We start from the raw sequence: 19,144 nt of genomic DNA on the forward strand, positions 1-19,144 counted from the left end.
TGACATTCTTGTCTATTAATTCACATTCTAATTACAAACAAGATAATTAAAAGAAATATAGACCACTTTAGGAAATTAACATAGATAACTTGAATGATCACATTAAGGGAAAATACTTGATAATTTCGAAATAGTAGCTTACAAAACATAAGTTTCGAAGGTCATAGGATCAGATTACCTCTTTTTCCTCTTATCACTTCTTCCATTCTTCAGGACATCTTTGATGTGTTCTCTCATCTTGTACACATCATTCTTGATACGTTCACAGAAGAATTCTTTGTTGACTTGTCCGACGAGGTAATTTTCATATGCTTCTTTCAGAGTTGTTCCCGGTAGAACTCCAGCATCAATCCACTCAATGCATTCACTGAAACTTCTACCGTGGCCTAGAGAATTTCCTGTGGTTCCAATGATGTTTTTCAATTCAAACCACATATCCATCTTATTTCTCTTTCTTTGTTCTTCTTTATTCTTTTCATTCACCCAGTGAGCTACTTCAGCTGGGGATTGCTTCTTGATCATGGCAGGTGCGTTTTCTTTGGTCTATATGGTATATGGTGTTTCAGATTTGGAGCAATTGATCCAATCTTCAGCCTTTCCTTTAGATGAACCCGCACCTATACCAGAATTAGCAAATTGAGCAAAACCCAAACCACATGGAAATGCTTGGCGTCCATGGCCTCGGCCTCGGCCACTTGGTGGTGTAACTTGTGGTTTCCCAATAAAATATTCTTGTTTCTGTTGAGCCATATGACTGAGATATTCTTCCCCCATTTTGGCTTTATCAGCAAGAAAATTAAAGACACGGGTATCTCGGTCTTGGTTGGCTTTCACAATTTTTGATTCCTTAATTGGTTACGTCAGATGTATTCTGTAAGGTTTCTAACTTCTGAGTCACTGAGGATAGCTTAACTTCAAGTTGATTGATTCTTTGTTCTTGATCTTGTATGGCTTTCAGTTGCCTCATATGTCATTCATAATTGATCTTTTCAGCATCCCCCTTTTCTTTTTTCAAATTTCTGATCACTTCAACCAAACTGGCAGTGATGTCATTTTTCAAACACTCTTCTGTTCTATCGATCTTGGACTCTAAGGACGTGTGCTTCTCGAATATTTGCATGAAATTTGACCTTGTGTTGTCAAATTCTTGCATCGCCAAATGTCCTTGATCTCTCAAAGTAGTTCCAATCTTGTGGAAAATTGTATCTCCAGATTCGGATACTTTGGCAAACAAAGTTGTCAAAATCTCATCTTCACCTTCTTCAGGGCGGTGGTGTGTTGTCCAGTTTTGATTATGTAGGGATTTGAGAAACTTCCTTCTTGAATCTGCTAGAACTAGAGTTTCCACAAGTTGTGAGCTTCTTCCTTCAGATGATTCGGCCATAGTGGTATTTTCTTGACAACTGGATTCTTTTTCAAGGTTTTCTCCTTCTGTATTGACTCCTTCTTCTCCTTGATAATTGTCAATGTCTTAAGAGAAACTTGGATTTGAGATAATAGGTTGCTCAGACAATGGTCTGTCTTCTAGTGGGGATTGAAAGTTTGCAGTGGTTTTGACAGAGTACTGCAACTTCAATTCGGATTTTACACTGCAACATCAATTAATTGTCCCCCCCCCATTTAAGTCTCTATTCTCATTTAGGACTTCTTCTCTTACTTCTTCTCCATTCACTTCTCTAGTTTCATCTCCAACATCTTCTCTGATTTCCTCTCTGACCGTGTTAACATCATCTCTGGCAGAGTCATTTACTTCTATTTGTGGACCCCCAAAATTTGGTCATTATTTGATTCAACATTTGTCTGTCTTTCGGCTTCAATGACAGGAATATTGACCAAATTTAGATCACCAATCACATCAGTAGGTTGATCATCATCAACATTATATAACACAGGTGCAAAATGTGACACCCCGTAAATCCAAATTCTGTTTAAGGATTAATTAAGTAATTAATCATAGCTCAATTGATAGTTTATTCCTAAAATCCTAAAAATTCAATAGTCAGAGGACTAGTAATTGACTATTCAATCCAAGTCAATGGGTTGTACTCTATGCTTTATGAAATGTTCCCTTGTCTCCTTACACTCTCTACTTTAGTAAGGGTAAAGAAGACTTTTCCCCTTATGTTTGTATCCCAAGCTAACCTAGGGTCATCTTTCATTTCTTTTCCCTAACACTCTAAAAACAAAAGCTCCTCATTCTCTCTATTCAAGCCAAGTTTGGGCAATTCAAGATTCTTCAAGTTCGTCACCAAGATTCAAACTTACTTAAGCTTGATCATATAGGAGGGTATGATCCTTGGTCCTTTAGTGTTTTTAGTCCCTTTTAAGGTGTCTTTTTCTAAAGATGGCATCTTTGTTGTCTTTTGGTGTGTTTGTGAAGTTGAAGTTGAAGGAGAGCCTTAATAGAAGCTTGTAAGGGTGTGATAAGTGAAGTTGTAGGCTACAAGAGGTAACCCATGCTTTACAAAATATATTTTCTTACCTATATGATGATTTCTTGACTTCTACTTGTGATTTTTGCTATGAAATGTGGGTTTTGATGCATTGCCTTGTGGGAATGCATATCTAGAGCTTGTTATTAGGGTTCATGTATGCCATTGCTTGGCTATTCCTTTGATTCAAGTAATATTGTTGTTTTTTGTGAGATTTTGGGTGTTTTAGACTTGAATTAGGACTTGGTGTTGAAAATCTCCGAAGGGATTATTTTTGTACAGGGTTCGTACCCGCGGGCAGAACGGCGGGCAGTGGCCTACCCGCCGCCCCACCAGCGGGGTACAAGCGAGACGAGGTCTCGTACCCGCGGGCGAAACCACGGGTGGTGGTCCACCAGTGGCCCCACCCGCGAGGTACACTTTGTGGGTTGTTTGGGGATTTGTTCCCCATGATTCTTTTGACTCGGTAATTGATGTTTTGACTACCCGATGATCTTTTGTTGGGTTATTTGAGTTTCTTTTTGACGTTTCGTATGTCTAGAACGATATGGAAGGAATCCATGTTGGATTTGGTGTCTTGAATCTTGCTAAGTGTTCAACCTTGTCATTCGTTGAACCATGATGAGTCTTGTATGTTCTTCGGAACTGTGTTTTGTTTACCAGTTTGATAAGCATGCTAGTTTGATGTTAAAATGCTAGCGTGGGTGGTTTGTTATTTCCTATTGTGGATGATAACTTGTGTTGATCATCGTTGGTGTCAGATTGTGTTCCATTCCTTGTTGAGTATGGTTTCTTATCTTTGTTGTGATCCATTGATTGATTCCTATGATGATGTGTGTGTATTGGTTGTACCTGGATTGCATGATTAATGGTATGGGACATTAATCACCAAGGTACAGATGTGGCCCACGTGGTGGCCATGATGTGATTATGGAGTAGTGATCTGGGCTTCAGCTTCATGTGTTGGAGTGGGCTTCATGCCATGAAATGAACGGTGCCCTCATGTACTATGAATAGGTGGAATTGTTGGAGATTGTCGGAGTGGGGGCGATGGTCCTAGGAGGCACAAGGTTGGACTTTGTAGTACAGGGGTCCTGGAGGTACAGGTTGGAACTAGTTATAAAGTCGGGGGTGGCCATAAGGTTGGAACCGGGCATAAGGATGGAATTTGGAACATGTGACATGTAGTGTCACGGTGGCATGTGTTGCCAATGTGTGTTTGTATATTCTATTCTGATGAGCATGTCGGGTGGTATTCTACTTTGTGATCAGTAGAATATACCTCGAGTTGTACTTGTGTTGTTGTTGTCCTTGTCTTGATGTCTTCTACGTTGTGATCAGTAGATTACATCTTGATTTGTGTGGAGTTGTATTGTTGGTGTTCTTGTCTTGGTGTTGGTGGGGATGTTGATTCCCTTTGTCCTTGTTGAGAGTGAAATAGACTCTTTGCTATTGACTTCTCTCTATGGCTTTGAACTGATATATACTTTATTCTATTTTGAAAATGATTTTGTATTATACTATCTAAATATGTTACTTAACGCGTATTGATGTGTTACCAGCAATATTCGCTGACCGGACGTCGTCCCCTTTCTTTATATGCTTTATAGGTCCTGAGTAGATGGCGAGAGCGTTAGGCGTTGATAGTTTAGATCCCTAGAACAGTGTAGTTAACGTTTTGGCCTGTGTGCCACAGTTGTTGAAAAAATAGTTAGATGGTTTTAGACTTTGCCTGTGCGTTCACGTTGGGGTGAACGTGGCATAACACTCCTTGGTTTTCCATGTTTTATATTAGACTTCCACTGTGCTTATGTATTTATGATATATGTTAGTACCTTACCTTGCGTAATTAAGTTTGAAAATGGCTTGAAAATCGGTGGTGTTACAGTAGGTATCATAGCCTAGGTTTGAGCCTAGGATGTTAGAGTCTAGACTTTTAAGAGGTTAAGTGTGGTTTGAGACCCTAAGATGACCTTAAGTATCTAAGTGTTTAGGACTTAAGACTTTTAGGACGCGTGGTGAGCTGTGTGTTGCTTTTAGTTTGTGTTGCTTGCTTGTTGTTTTGCTTAGTTTCGTGTTCTTTTCGTTAGCTCTAGTTAAGGGTGCGATGTTGTTTGTGCCTATCGTAACCGTGTTGTTGTTATAGAAGCTTTGTCATGGCACCACATTGTCAACGCACTCGTACGCCAGAGACTCCAACTAACGAGCAGCTAGCCCAAAACTTGCAATAGCTCACGTAGACCATGCAAACTCAAAGTGAAGCTCTACGGCACAACAATCATCCCACTCCGCCACCACAGCCTGTCGGGCATAGAGATGTTGGACGCCTTGTTTCTGGCCATAGAACACCGATGTTTGCCGGTGAGGAAGACCCCGTCGTACTCGAGGAGTGGATTCGGATGTTCGACAAGATCTTCTCCGTCGTTGGGTGCCCCGTGGAGCGCCGAGTGGAGTTAGCATCTTTCTGCTTCAGCCATGAAGCCGACTTGTGGTGGGTGCACGAGGGACCTGCTTGCCTTGAGGAGCCCAACTTTGATTGGACAGTTCTAAAGGACCGGATGCGAGAGCTGTTCTACCCGGCGCATGTCCGAGCTACTATGTATGAGGAGTTTCTACATCTCCAGCAGGGTTCGTCGACAGTGGTGGAGTACCACAAGAGGTTTTTGGAGCTCGCTTGCTTTGCAAGAATGTTAGTTCCCACCGAGCTCGCGAAGGTGGAAAAGTTTGAGGACGGATTGAACTACGAGGCTCGTAAGGTGCTGACCATGAGTAAGCCGAGGACTTTCAAAGAGGCCTACTTGGGTGCTGCGGACTTATATCGGGTGCAACAGCTGCAGCGCAGATCTTTTGAGCTCGCTAGAAAGAGGAACTAGTGCGGTGGCCCCCACAACTTCAAGAAGCCAAGGCAGGATTTCCGAGCCAAGACCGCACCTTCCCCACCTCAAGGACCAACTCGAGTGGAGTCCGGAAGCCAAGCTAAGACGTTCGTATGCCGAAAGTGTGGAAAGGAGCATGCAGGAAAAGACTGCAGTGGTTATGCACTCCGATGTTTCCGATGCGGGGAGAGAGGACATAAGGTTGCTGTATGTCCTCTACAAGCTAATCAAAGGGCGTTGCCACCTACTTCGGGACCTGGGGGAGCATCGGGATGGAGCTCGAGTCGAGGAGCAGCTGGAGCTAGACCTTCGGGTCGGGTTTTCGTGATGGGACGATCCCAGGCTGAGACGGAGGGATTGGTTGAGGACGAGATGGCAGGTAACCCCTTTTTCTATGCCTATCCTTATCTTAAGAGTGTGCCTTTTTCCTTGTAGCCTTTTCTGTGTTTCCTTGCTTCCTTGTGTGATTCTTTTGGTTTTAAGTGAGAGTCTTTCGTGGAGTTAATTGTTTATCTCTAAAATGGGTCGTTCTTGTGTTAATTCTGTAGCCTTGCATATGTTCCCTTGTAACCCCACTTTTCTTGTGAGTCATCTGAGTTTAATTAAGTGCCCTTTGAATTTATAATAGACAACCCATAGAAATTTCGTCTTGTGTAGCCTAAAAGACCAAGAAAATTTTAATTATAACTACCAAATTTCGAACTCGAGTGTGCAAGTTACCAATCCAACCCTTGAACCACTTAAACCAATTATACTTCTTAAACCCTATGTCATTTAAATTCCACTTAATCTATAATTGTTCACTTTACCCAAAATCCCCAAATTAAATCTTCTCTTTCCCAAATTTTCCCCAAATCTCCCAAACCCTTCCCCTCTTCCTCTCTTCTACCTGTGAAACACCCGAACCCATCCCCGTCGCGACCAAATGCAGCCGCTGATGCCACCGCTTCAAGCCCACGTCGCCGTCGACCGGAGCTGACCATCGCCGCCGCCATGAAGCTGAGAATAACGAGAGAGAGAGAGAGTGCGAGAGAGTAGAAGAAGAAAGAAGAGTAAAGTTTTGGGGCTTCTCTTAGAGTCTTTGGGTCATCTTGCAACCATGCCTATGAGGACAAGTTTGACAAAAAGAGTGGAATGGGGTGGATGCCCACTATATCATGTTGGAAGGTAAAGCCTTTGATCCGGATTCTTTTTCAAGTTCCTTGTTAGAGATGTTGAGATATCATGGTTTGTTGGATGGGTTTCTCGCCATTAGGGCTGAGACATACCCGAGTTTGGTGAAGGAGTTCTATCGTCACATGGTTGTGGCGAAAGAGGGTGGAAAGATAGAGGTGACCTCTAAGGTAAGGGGTGTGAAAGTTGTGCTGACAGAGAAGAAGCTGGCTCAGCTCTTAAGTGTGACCACTACGGGAGTCTCACAGTATAGTGGTGACTCTTGGATTGGGACGGAAAGCATGGGCTATCGAGACTATTTGAGCTACTTGTTGGGACGGACTCGTGGTTTCACCCAAGCCACAAGATCGGAAAAGAAGTGGTTGACTGTGGAACAGAGAATTTTGGTTATGCTTGTATCAGACTGTCTGTTGCCCAATAACAACAAAAGCCGTTTGTTGGGGAAGTTAGAGTGAACTTTTGCCTTCTGTTTGAAGAACACGGTGAAGTTCAACCTGCCCGCTTTGATGTTACATCATATGGTCTTTTGCCAAGACCATAACCGAAAGAGTCTGCCGTACGGGATGGTTTTGAGCTGGATCTTCGTGAGGAAAGGAGTGAACGTTGACGGTTGTGTCCCGAAGCCAGTGGGCAAGATGGTATTGGATGCCACCAACCTGCGGAGTTGCAATCTGTTTCAGTTGGATGACGGAGTATATATCACACATGAAGAGGTTGCTAGGAAAGCCCCCACTGATAGGAATGCGTTGGTTGCCGAGCTTGAGATTCCCGTCGGGAAGTTGAACCTCACAATTCAGAGTTTGGGAGGTGATGCGGCGGATGATGAAGAAGAGGGCCGAGAAAAGGATGTGGATGTAGGAGTAGCTGCTGAAGCCGAGGAGAGCTGTAACACCCCGTGTTACGACCCCTACCAAATTAATTAATTAATCACCCACCCTAAAAAAGGAATTAAAATCCATTAATTAGCTAAAAAGGGGTCCACCATAGCCCATGGGCCTTTATCCCTAAAGCCAATCCCTTAGTCCTATAAGAAATAGAATTAGCAAACCCATACCACTTAGACCCTAATTAGGACTCTTAATTATATAAATAGGGAATTAGGAGGCACCTCGAACTGACACCACAATAACTTTCACCACACAAGAATTCCCAAGAACCCCCATAGCAGAAATCAAGAAAGAAGAAATCTTAAAGAAAGACCCTCCATAGCCAAGGAAATTAATTAAGGCTAAGAGGTAACCCATGTCTCAACAAAACCTATTTTCTTCGCTATAATCTCCTTCTTTGGCTCTTTCTGTATGCTTGTGTCTTGATTAATTCCTTTATGATAATTGTGATATGATTTTGAGGATTGATGGGATGAATTTGTGTGTGATCTTGATGTTGAAAAGAGGTTCTTGATATTTATGTGATGATTCTTGATAAGTCTTGATGTTTCTTGATATTAAAGATAAAATATAATTCTAATGATTTGGGTGGGATTAGAGCCCTAGGTTGGATTGGGAATTTGTATTGTATATATTTGGGTGGAAATTCGCATGTTCGGGTGTTGTTTATGTTGAAAAGTCGTAATAGGATGAGTTCTACGTGATTCTTGCTTTTGATCCATTAATTGCCTATGTGGTGTCGTTAATTGCGTTTAAAAGTCTCTAAGCATGGTTTAGGGTTCCACAAGGGATCCCGGGACACGTTTTTGATGAAACAGTCAGTGGGGTGTAGGTGGGCGTAGGGGAACCCGCCACCTACCCGCTGCCCGAGAATCACCGCCAGGCAGCGGGCAGCCGCCTGGCAGGCGTCCTCCCGCTGGCAACCCGCTGCCCGGATGATGATCTCTGGCGGGCAGCCGGCGGGTGACCCCCACCCACCAGCTACCCACTGGTCCGTACCCACCCCGGGTCCTTGGCTTCCCCGTTTGATGTTCCCTACTCCCCGTAGTGTCCCAACGGACTCCGTTTGTCGTGCATGAGTGTAGATTGATGTTCGGGTACCGTTCGTAGGATAGAAGAGTCTTAGGAATTGCATGCTAGTTGAATCAGTAACCCATTGCGCCTAGGTCGAAGTTGCATGAACCCCTTAGGACTATCCTTAGTATGTGAATGATCACACGTAAGTTTATTTATCTGTCTCCCCCTTCCCAATGTGCTACTACGTGCTACTATATGTTATGTGATGCATGATTCCCCAATTTGGTTACGATCAAATTGGGTGTTCCTGAGCTATGGTTCATTCTCCTGGCTGCGGTCAGTGATTCACTTCTTGGGCTGCGGTCCACATTGGCCTTGTGTGCTATGACCCACCGAACTGGACGTGCCAGGCGGTGTGTAGGGCCAATAAGCCCGAGGAAGGCTGTAGTCCACCGAATGAGCAATCAGGCGGTGTGTAGGGCTACGGCTGGCTGCGATCCACCGAGTGATGTGCCAGCGGTGTGTAGGGTCGTAGTCTCCGAGGATCATCGCCCACCGACTAAGTCCCTCAGCGGTGTGTAGGGCTTGATCCGCTACGATCCACCGACTGTGCTCGTCAACGGTGTGTAGGGTCGTAGTCCCCCCTTGTAAAGAGGATCACAGTCCACCGACTGAGCGCGTCAGCGGTGTGTAGGACTGTGGTCCGCCGTTGAGTTCGTCAGCGGTCTATATGGTTGGTTGCGATCAACTCCCTTCATGCTGCGGTATGAGGTAGGGTGCTGCGGGGCCGTGTTAGTGCTATATGCACTAGCCCTCATGTTCGGGGCATGCGATTGGTCCCGTGGCGCCACCAAAGTTTGCTTATGTGATATGAATGATGATTGGATGATGATGTGATTGAATTGAAAAGTGATCTGCGACCTTAGATATGTGTTCTTTATTATGTTGTCTCTACTTAACTGTTTATCATTGATTAACGTGCTTGTCCCTATTTGCTGAGTCTATTCCTGGTTTTAAAGCTAGAGTCTCCTAAGTATATATATATATATATATATATATATATATATATATATATATATATATATATATATATATATATATATATTTTTTTGGCTTGGGTTACCAGCATCTTTCGCTGAACAGATATATTTGGCTTTCAGGCACAGATGAGTAGACCCGGAGCGCGTTAGAGATCCGAAGCATAGATTAGTTAGTTTCCCTTACGGCCTGCGTGCCATGATTATGTATTGACATTTGCATTGAGGATTTTAGTTAGTTAGCCTGTACATCTGAGTTCTCCAGCTCAGATGTGACATAGCACCCCGTACTCTTATGTTTGGTTTTGAGATTTAATGAGGATTTACCTTTATTATATAAGTTTTAAAAGTTTAAAAATTTCGGGGTGTTACAGTTGGTATCAGAGCCTAAGTTTGACCCTAGGATAAAACTCTTAAGACCAGATTTTAGGACATTAGGCTTAAACTCTAGTAGCTCAGGAACATAGGATTTAGGAATCATAGGACGCGCGGTGAGATAGTGAGACCCCTAAAACTTTCCCTCACAGTAATTCACACCTAATTTAAAGAACTCCCATTCGCTTATCACATTAAGGTAAGGGTACAACACTCTAACCCAACATTACTATAAACAATGGTTCCGTAGATCAGCAACATGGCACCAAACAGAAGACTATCAAGGACTTTAGAACCCACGACGCACGACCCCCTAGCTCAAACCCTACAGCAACTAACCCAAGTCGCCAAAGCATTGAGCGACGTGGCTCTCCGCAACAACTGACCGCCTCCACCAAACACAAACTCAGAAGTCGCTCGACAAGTTTCAAACCATAGACCACCCACTTTCTTGGGAGAAGAAGATTCTAGGGTTGGTAGAATGCCCAGAAGAATGTCGTGTAGAAGTAGCCTCATTCTACTTCGGACATGAGACAGACCTTTGGTGGATCCACGAGGGACCCACTTACAGACAGGAACCGGGGTTCAACTGGGAATGCCTGAAAATACGACTGCGAGAACGATTCTACCCAGCACACGTACGAGCATCTATGCACGAAGAGTTCCTTCACCTAAAATAAGGAACAACTACCGTTATGGAATACCATAAACGATTCCTCGAACTGGCACGCTTCGCGCCAGAACTAGTCCCCATAGAGACAACAAAAATAGAGAGATTTGTATGAGGCTTCAACTTCGAAGCCCGAAAAGCACTAGTAGTAAGCGGACCCCGGACCCTCAACGAGGCTTACTCCAGTGCCGCCAATCTCTATCGAATCCAACTACTACAGCGTGGGGTTCAGGAACAGATTCGAAAAAGGAACACAGGAGGTGGGGCGCCACCTATGAAAAGAACAAGAAACGACGCTAACGCAAGACCGAGCAATCCAGCTGGACAGATGCCACCCCCAGGAAACAACGAAGCTAATACAGGGAGCTACCCTTGCCCAAAATGCAAAAAAACCATAGAGACAAGGACTGCATGTGGAATCCCTTACGATGCTTCAACTGGGGAAAGGAAGGGCACAAGTCCTTCCACTGCACTCAACCCTCGAGCTCACGCCCTATGGCCATGGGCCAATGCGAAGGCACGAACAATCAAGGAAATTACAGGGCCCCCGGAAAAGTGTTCGTCATGAGCCGCACACAAGCTGAACTTGAGGACGAGGGCAACCTCGACGGAGAAAACATGGTCCCAGGAGACGAAGATCACGCAAACTCGCCAGAAGAAAACCAAGAAGATGAGTTCTGTTTAAGATAACTGACAAACCCCTTGTAACCGCCCTCGTAGTAGAATTGCTTGTTTAGACTAATTACTTCAGAATTATTATAAATAAAGAGCTAAATCAAAATAATTTTAGCATAAGGGAAATGAACTAGACTATCCACATCAACAACAAGAGGGACCAACCAAATCTTCTATCACTAGAAGGAAAAAGACAAAGAATACACAACAAAGAAGACTAATGCTATCAATAAGAATAGAACTTTGAACCTCCCACTTACAAGTTAAAGCTTTAACCACTATGCTAAGGGTATTTCTTAAAACCTCAAGGGAACACTCCCTTCTTAAACCCCTACAAATCCCTAAAAACCCCCAAAACCCCCAAATCAAAAACCCTTCTTCTTCTTCTTCTTCTTCTTCTTCTTCTTCTTCTTCTTCTTCTTCTTCTTCTTCCACACACACACACACACTCTCTCTCTCTCTCTCTTCCTCTCCCACTCACCCCGCCGCCACACAACACCACCCCATCACCACAACAAGCCACCCCGCCAGCCGCCGTCACCAGCCGAGCCACCGGCGTCCGCCCAAGCAGCGCCCACCGTCACCGCCCCGGAGGCAGCCCGCAGCACCACCGCCGCCCGTCGGCCACCCGGACATCTCCCGCTGCCACACGCCGCCACTGCCACACAACCCGAGCTCCACCTTTGTCCACCGCCACCTCGCCAAGGCCAAGCCACGCCGAAAACCGTCACCGTCGGAGAAGCTGCACAGCCGGAATCTCGCCGGAAAATGCCACCTAGAAGAGAACTCAAAAATGCCGGAAAAGCCCCTCGGAATCCGCACCCCGGAATGGAGCAACGCCGACTACACCGTGATTGGATGTAAAGCCCTCGAACCTGACCAATTCTCTCTGGAGTTGGTCGACATGCTTAACTTCCAAGGGCTCTTGGATACGTATCTCACCATTAAAGGGGATACATACCGCGAATTGGTGAAAGAGTTCTATCATCATTTGGTGGCCGTTAAGCGAGTTGATAAACTGGAAATCACCGCTAAGGTCCGAGGCAAGGAAATCATACTTTCCGAAGGACTCTTGGCCAAGCTCTTAAGATTGGCCACCACGGGTGTGTCAGACTACAACCGGAAGGGGTGGATTGGTACCCAAAACACGGGGTACAAGGATTACCTCGGGTACCTACTCAGAAAGGAAGAAGGCTTCACCTCGGCCACTCGGCCAAACAGGAAATGGCTAACCACGGAACAAAAGATACTAGTCATGATTGTAACTAATAGCCTGTTGCCTACAAATAACAAGAGCAAGGATGTGGGAAGTTTGGAGTGTACTTTTGCTTACCTCCTAAAGCACAAAATCAAGTTCAATCTACCGGCCCTTATGTTGAAGCACACGTAGTTTTGCAAGACTAGCAACCGGCTTAGTCTACCTTACAGGATGATCCTAAGTTGGATCATGGAGAAGAAGGGAGTGGACCTGAGCCACACAGAGGTCAAGCCCGCAAGCGGCATGGTTTTCAATGCCCAGAACATCTGTCGCAATGATATCTACTACACCGAAGGGGGATAATACATCACCCTCGAAGAGGTTTGCCTTAAGCCGGAGGAGGAACGAAGGGAATTGGTTGATCAACTTAATCTGCACAACACGCGCTTTGGACCAAAGGTTGGCAACTATCGAGGCCATGTTGGGCACTCGCGGGGCATCCAGCTCAGGAGCAGGAAACCTAGGTTGACCCGAACTTTCCAAACCACCACCTCACCAGAAATCCAGTCTACCCCAGCAAAGACAACACGTGGAACCACATTTCCTAATCAGGAGGCCAAAATACGTGACGTCCAGGGGTGAAAGAATGGATCCACGCACCGGCTTTGGGGACGAAGCCTCTTGTAAGGGGGGGGGAGAGTGTAACACCCCGTGTTACGACCACTAAACCAAATTAATTAATTAATCACCCACCCTAAAAAGGGAATTAAAATCCATTAATTAGCTAAAAAGGGGTCCACCATAGTCCATGGGCCTTTATCCCTAAAGCCAATCCCTTAGTCCTATAAGAAATAGAATTAGCAAACCCATACCACTTAGACCCTAATATGGACTCTTAATTATATAAATAGGGACATAGGAGGCACCTAGAACTAACACCACAATAACTTTCACCAAACAAGAATTCCCAAGAACCCCCATAGGAGAAATCAAGAAAGAAGTAATCTTAAAGAAAGACCCTTCATAGACAAGGAAATTAACTAAGGCTAAGAGGTAACCCATGTCTCAACAAAACCTATTTTCTTTGCTATAATCTCCCTCTTTAGCTCCTTCTATATGCTTGTGTCTTGATGAATTCCTTTATGATAATTGTGATATGATCTTGAGGATTGATGGGATGACTTTGTGTGTGATCTTAATGTTGAAAAGAGGTTATTGATAAGTCTTGATGTTTCTTGATATTAAAGATAAAATATGATTCTAATGATTTGGGTGGGATTAGAGCCCTAGGTTGGATTGGGAATTTGTATTGTATATATTTGGGTGGGAATTCGCATTGTATATATTTGGGTGGGAATTCGCATGTTCGGGTGTTGTTTATGTTTAGAAGTCGTAATAGGATGAGTTCTACGTGATTCTTGCTTTTGATCCATTAATTGCCTACGTGGTGTCGTTAAGTGCGTTTAAAAGTGTCTAAGCATGGTTTCGAGTTCCACAAGGGAACCCGGGATGCATTTTTAATGAAAGAGTCAGTGCGGGGTAGGGGAATCCGCCACCTAGCCGCTGCCCGAGAATCACCGCTAGGCAGCGGGCAGCCGCCAGCCAAGCGTCCACCCGCCGACAACCCGCTGCCCGGACGATGATCTCCGGCGGGCTACCCGCTGGTCCGTACCCACCATGGGTCCTCGGTTTCCCCGTTTGATGTTCCCTACATCCCGTGGTATCCCAACAGACCCCTTTTGTCGTGCATGAGTGTAGATTGATGTTCGGGTACCATTCGTAGGATAGAAGAGTCTTAGGAATTGCATGCTAGTTGAATCGGTAACCCGTTGGGCCTTGGTGGAAGTTGCATGAACCCCTTAGGACTATCCGTAGTATGTGAATGATCACACGTGAGTTTATTTATATGTCTCCCCCTTCCCAATGTGCTACTACGCGCTACTATGTGTTATGTGATGCATGATTCCCCAATTTGGTTGCGATCAAATTGGGTGTTCCTGAGCTGCGGTTCAGAAGTTGGCTGCGGTCAAAATTGGTTACTTATGAGCTGCGGTTCATTCTCCTAGCTGTGGTCAGTGATTCACTTCTTGGGCTGCGGTCTACATGGGCCTCGTGTGCTATGACCCACCGAACTGGATGCGCCAGGCGGTGTGCAGGGCCAATAAGATCGAGGAAGGCTGTAGTCCACCGAATGAGCAATCAGGCGATGTGTAGGGCTACGGCTGGCTACGATCCACCAAGTGATGGGCCAGCAGTGTGTAGGGTCGTAGTCTCCAAGGATCATCGCCCAACGACTGTGTCCCTCAGCGGTGTGTAGGGCATCATCCGCTACGATCCACCGACTGTGCTCGTCAACGGTGTGTAGGGTCGTAGTCCACCCTTGTAAAGAGGATCATAGTCCACTGACTGAGCGCGACAGCAGTGTGTAGGACTGTGGTCCGCCGTTGAGTTCGTCAGCGGTCTATAGGGTTGGTTGCGATCAACTCCCTTCATGCTGCGGTATGAGGTAGGGTGCTGCGGGGCAGTGTTAGTGCTATATGCACTAACCCTCATGTTTGGGGCTTGCGATTGGTCCCGTGGCGCCACCAAAGTGTGCTTATGTGATATGAATGATGATTGGATGATGACGTGATTGAATTGAAAAGTGATCTGTGACCTTAGATGTGTGTTCTTTATGATGTTGTCTCTACTTAACTGTTTATCATTGATTAACGTGTTTGTCCTTATTTGCTGAGTCTATTCCTAGTTTTAAAGCTAGAGTCTCCTAAGTATATATCTTCGTACTTCAAAATGGTTTTCCTATATATATATATATATATATATATATATATATATATACCTATGTTGTATTTCAACGCGTTGGAGTGGGTTACCACCATCTTTCACTGAACAGATATATTTGGCTTTAAGGCACAGATGAGTAGACCCGGAGCACGCTAGAGATCCGAAGCATAGATTAGTTAGTTTCCCTTCCGACCTACATGCCATGACTATGTATTGACATTTGCATTGAGGATTTTAGTTAGTTAGCCTGTACATCTGAGTTCTCCAGCTCAGATGTAGCATAGCACCCCGTACTCTTATGTTTGGTTTTGAGATTTAATGAGGATTTAGCTTTATTATATAAGTTTTAAATGTGTAAAAATTTTGGGGTGTTACAAGAGCCACTCGGAGAGCGAGGAAAACTTGAGAAGAAGAGATGCTAGGACCAAGAGGTAACACGATGCTATGACGCACGAGGAGCGTGTGGTTGCCCTTCTCCGACAACAGAACAGGATGATTGAAGAAGGCTTCGCCTATATGAAGACGCAGTTTGTAGCGGTCTACCGGAGGTTGGACTATCTTGACGCCGGTTCTAGCCGAGGAGGAGCGGATGCAAACTCTGATGAAGGCACCAAGGAGTCGGAGATCGAGTCTTTCTAGTGCGGAGTTGTGGTAATCCCTTCTACGTTCCTTCGCTTGTTGTTACCATTATGTTGTTGTTGCCGCTTGCTAGTTGTTTTGTTGGTTACCTTGTGTGATCTTTCTTGTTTGCTAGTTGTGTTGAGTAGTTAGCTTTGTGGGTTGTTTTACTAAGATCTAGTTGTTTAGGACTTTTGTGTGATTTGGGAGGTCTTTGGTTGTTGTGTTTGGCCTTAGTGTTTGTTATGTTCAAAGAACTCCGTTGGTTATTTCTTTCAACCTTGCAATGTCATGACGCCTTGATTATTTTGTATCTCTTGAATTCTTGAAGTTTTGGTCAAAATGATGTTTTTGATTCTCTTGTCACATTGGTGTTTCGTGTTTCCGTTTTGTTTGGATTCGTCGTATCCAAGTTTCGGGGACGAAGCTTCTTTTTAGGGGGAGAGGATATGACACCCCGTAAATCCAAATTATGTTTAAGGATTAATTAAGTAATTAATCCTTTCTTAATTGATAGTTTATTCCAAAAATCCTGAAAATTCAATAGTCGGAGGACTAGTAATTGACTAGTCAACGGGTTTTACTCTATGCTTTATGAATTGTTCCCTTGTCGCCTTACACTCTCCACTTTAGTAAGGGTAAAGAAGACTTTTCACCTTATGTTTGTATCCCAACTAACCTAGGGTCATCTTTCATTTCTTTTCCCTAACACTCTATAAACAAAAAGCTCCTCCTTCTCTCTAGAAAATAGCTAGCTTCTTCTTCAATACAAGTTTGGGCAATTCAAGATTCTTCAAGTTGGTCTCCAAGATTCAAACTTTCTAAAGCTTGAGCATATAAAAGGGTAAGATCCTTTGTCCTTTAGTGTTTTTAGTACCTTTTAAGGTGTCTTTTTCTAAAGATGGAATCTTTGTTGTCTTTTGGTGTGTTTGTGAAGTTGAAGTTGAAGGAGAACCTTAATAGAAGCTTGCAAGGGGTGTGATAAGTGAAGTTGTTGGCTACAAGAGGTAACCCATGCATTACAAAATCTATTTTCTTACCTATATGATGATTTCTTAACTTCTACTTGTGATTTTTGCTATGAAATGTGGGTTTTGATGCACTGTCTTGTGGGAACGCATATCTGGAACTTGTTATTAGGGTTCATGTATGCCATTACTTGGCTATTCCTTTGATTCAAGTCATATTGTTGTATTTTATGAGATTTTAGGTGTTTTGGACTTGAATTAGGACTTGGTGTTGAAAATCCCAGAAGGGATTATTTTGGTACAGGGTTCGTACCCACGGGCAGAACGGCGGGCAGTGGCTTACCCGCCACCCCACCCGTGGGGTACAGGTGAGACGAGATCTCATACCCGTGGGCAAAACCATGGGTGGTGGTCCACCCGTGGCCCTACCTGCGGGGTACACTTTGTGGGTTGTTTGGGGATTTGTTCCCCGCAATTCTTTTGACTAGGTAATTGATGTTTTGACTTCCCGATATTCTTTTGTTGGGTTATTTGAGTGTCTTCATGACGTTTCGTATGTCTAGAACGATATGGTAGGAATCCATGTAGGATTTGGTGTCTTGAATCGTGCTAAATGTTCAGCCTTGTGATTCGTTGAACCATGATGAGTCTTGTTTGTTCTTCGGAACTGTGTTTTGTTTACCCGTTTGATAAGCATGTTAGTTTGATATTGAAATGCTAGCGTGTGTGGTTTGTTCTTTCCTATTGTGGATGATAACTTGTGTTGATCATCGTTGGTGTCGGATTGTGTTCCTTTCATTGTTGAGTATGGTTTCATATCTTTGTTGTGATCCATTAATTGATTCCTATGATGATGTGTGTGTATTGGTTGTACCTAGATTCCAAGATTAATGGTATGGGACATAATCACGAAGGTACTGATGTGGTCCACGTGGTGGCCATGATGTGATTATGGAGTAGTGATCTGGGCTTCGGTCTGAGCTGGGCTTCAGGCTAATGTGTTAGAGTGAGCTTCAGGCCATGAAATGAATGATACCCTCATGTACTATGAATAGTTGGAATTTTTGGAGATTGTCGGAGTGGGGACGACGGTCCTCGGAGGCATAAGGTTGGACTTTGGAGTATAGGGGTCCTGTAGGTACAGGTTGGAACTAGTTATAAGGTTGGGGGTAGCCATAAGGTTGGAACCGGGCATAAGGATGGAATTTGGAACATGTGACATGTAGTGTCACGGTGGCATGTGTTGCCAATGTGTGTTTGTACATTATATTCTGATGAGCATGTCGGGTGGTATTCTACTTTGTGATCAGTAGAATATACCTCGAGTTTTACTTGTGTGGTTGTTGTCCTTGTCTTGATGTCTTATACGTTGTGATCAGTAGATTACATCTTGATTTGTGTGGAGTTGTACTGTTGTTGTTCTTGTCTTGGTGTTGGTGGGGATGTTGATTCCATTTGTCCTTGTTGAGAGTGAAATAGAGTCTTTGCAATTGACTTTTCTCTATGGCTTTGAACTGATATATACTGTATTCCGTTTAGAAAATGATTTGTATTATAATATCTATATATGTTACTTAACGCGTATTGATGGGTTACCAGCAATATTCGCTGACCGGGCGTCGTCCCCTTTCTTTATGTGCTTTACAGGTCCTGAGTAGACGGCGAGAGCGTTAGCCGTTGATAGTTTAGATCCCTTGAACAGTGTAGTTAGCGTTTTGGCCTATGTGCCACAGTTGTTGAACAAATAGTTGGATGGTTTTAGACTTTTCCTGTGTGTTCACGTTGGAGTGAACGTGGCACAACACTCTTTGGTTTTCCATGTTTTATATTAGACTTTCGTTGTGTTTACGTCTTTATGATATATGTTAGTACCTTACCTTGCGTAATTATGTTTTAAAATGGCATGAAAATCGAGGGTGTTACACACACAGAGGTGAAATATTTCCTTCATTTCTTTCTCTTAATGCATCAAGAAAATCATTAGCAATATTAAGAGAATGTTCACCTAGATTATGATGAGTGTCCACAATAGATCTTTGCAAGGCAATTTGTAACTGAGCTTTGTTGATCTTTTCCAATTGAGCTGGTGAAATTTGAGTTACGTTCTCTTTGGCCATAGTTACAACAACTTTTCCTCTTGCAGCTTTCCCTTCAAGCTTTAATCTGTAAACTTGATCTAGATTCATGTTGAGTGCCTCAAGTATAGAATCCGTTCCGCACCACTCCAAAGAAAATTCTTCACTTTCTATCAATTCCGAAGAGGTTTTATGGATGAGAGAGTGATATTTCTTAATTCGCCAATTTTTCTATACTTGAACTCTGACTTTTTTGTTCATCAGTTCAGGATCATCTTGGATAGTGTGGAACACTACCGGTTCGGCACTTGCTTCACCTTTTGATTGGCTTGAAATTCTTCTTTGCAGCTCGTTGGAAA

This window comes from Ipomoea nil, unplaced genomic scaffold, assembly GCF_001879475.1.
Source record: "Ipomoea nil cultivar Tokyo-kokei standard unplaced genomic scaffold, Asagao_1.1 scaffold1564, whole genome shotgun sequence".
In the NCBI taxonomy this organism is placed as follows: domain Eukaryota; kingdom Viridiplantae; phylum Streptophyta; class Magnoliopsida; order Solanales; family Convolvulaceae; genus Ipomoea; species Ipomoea nil.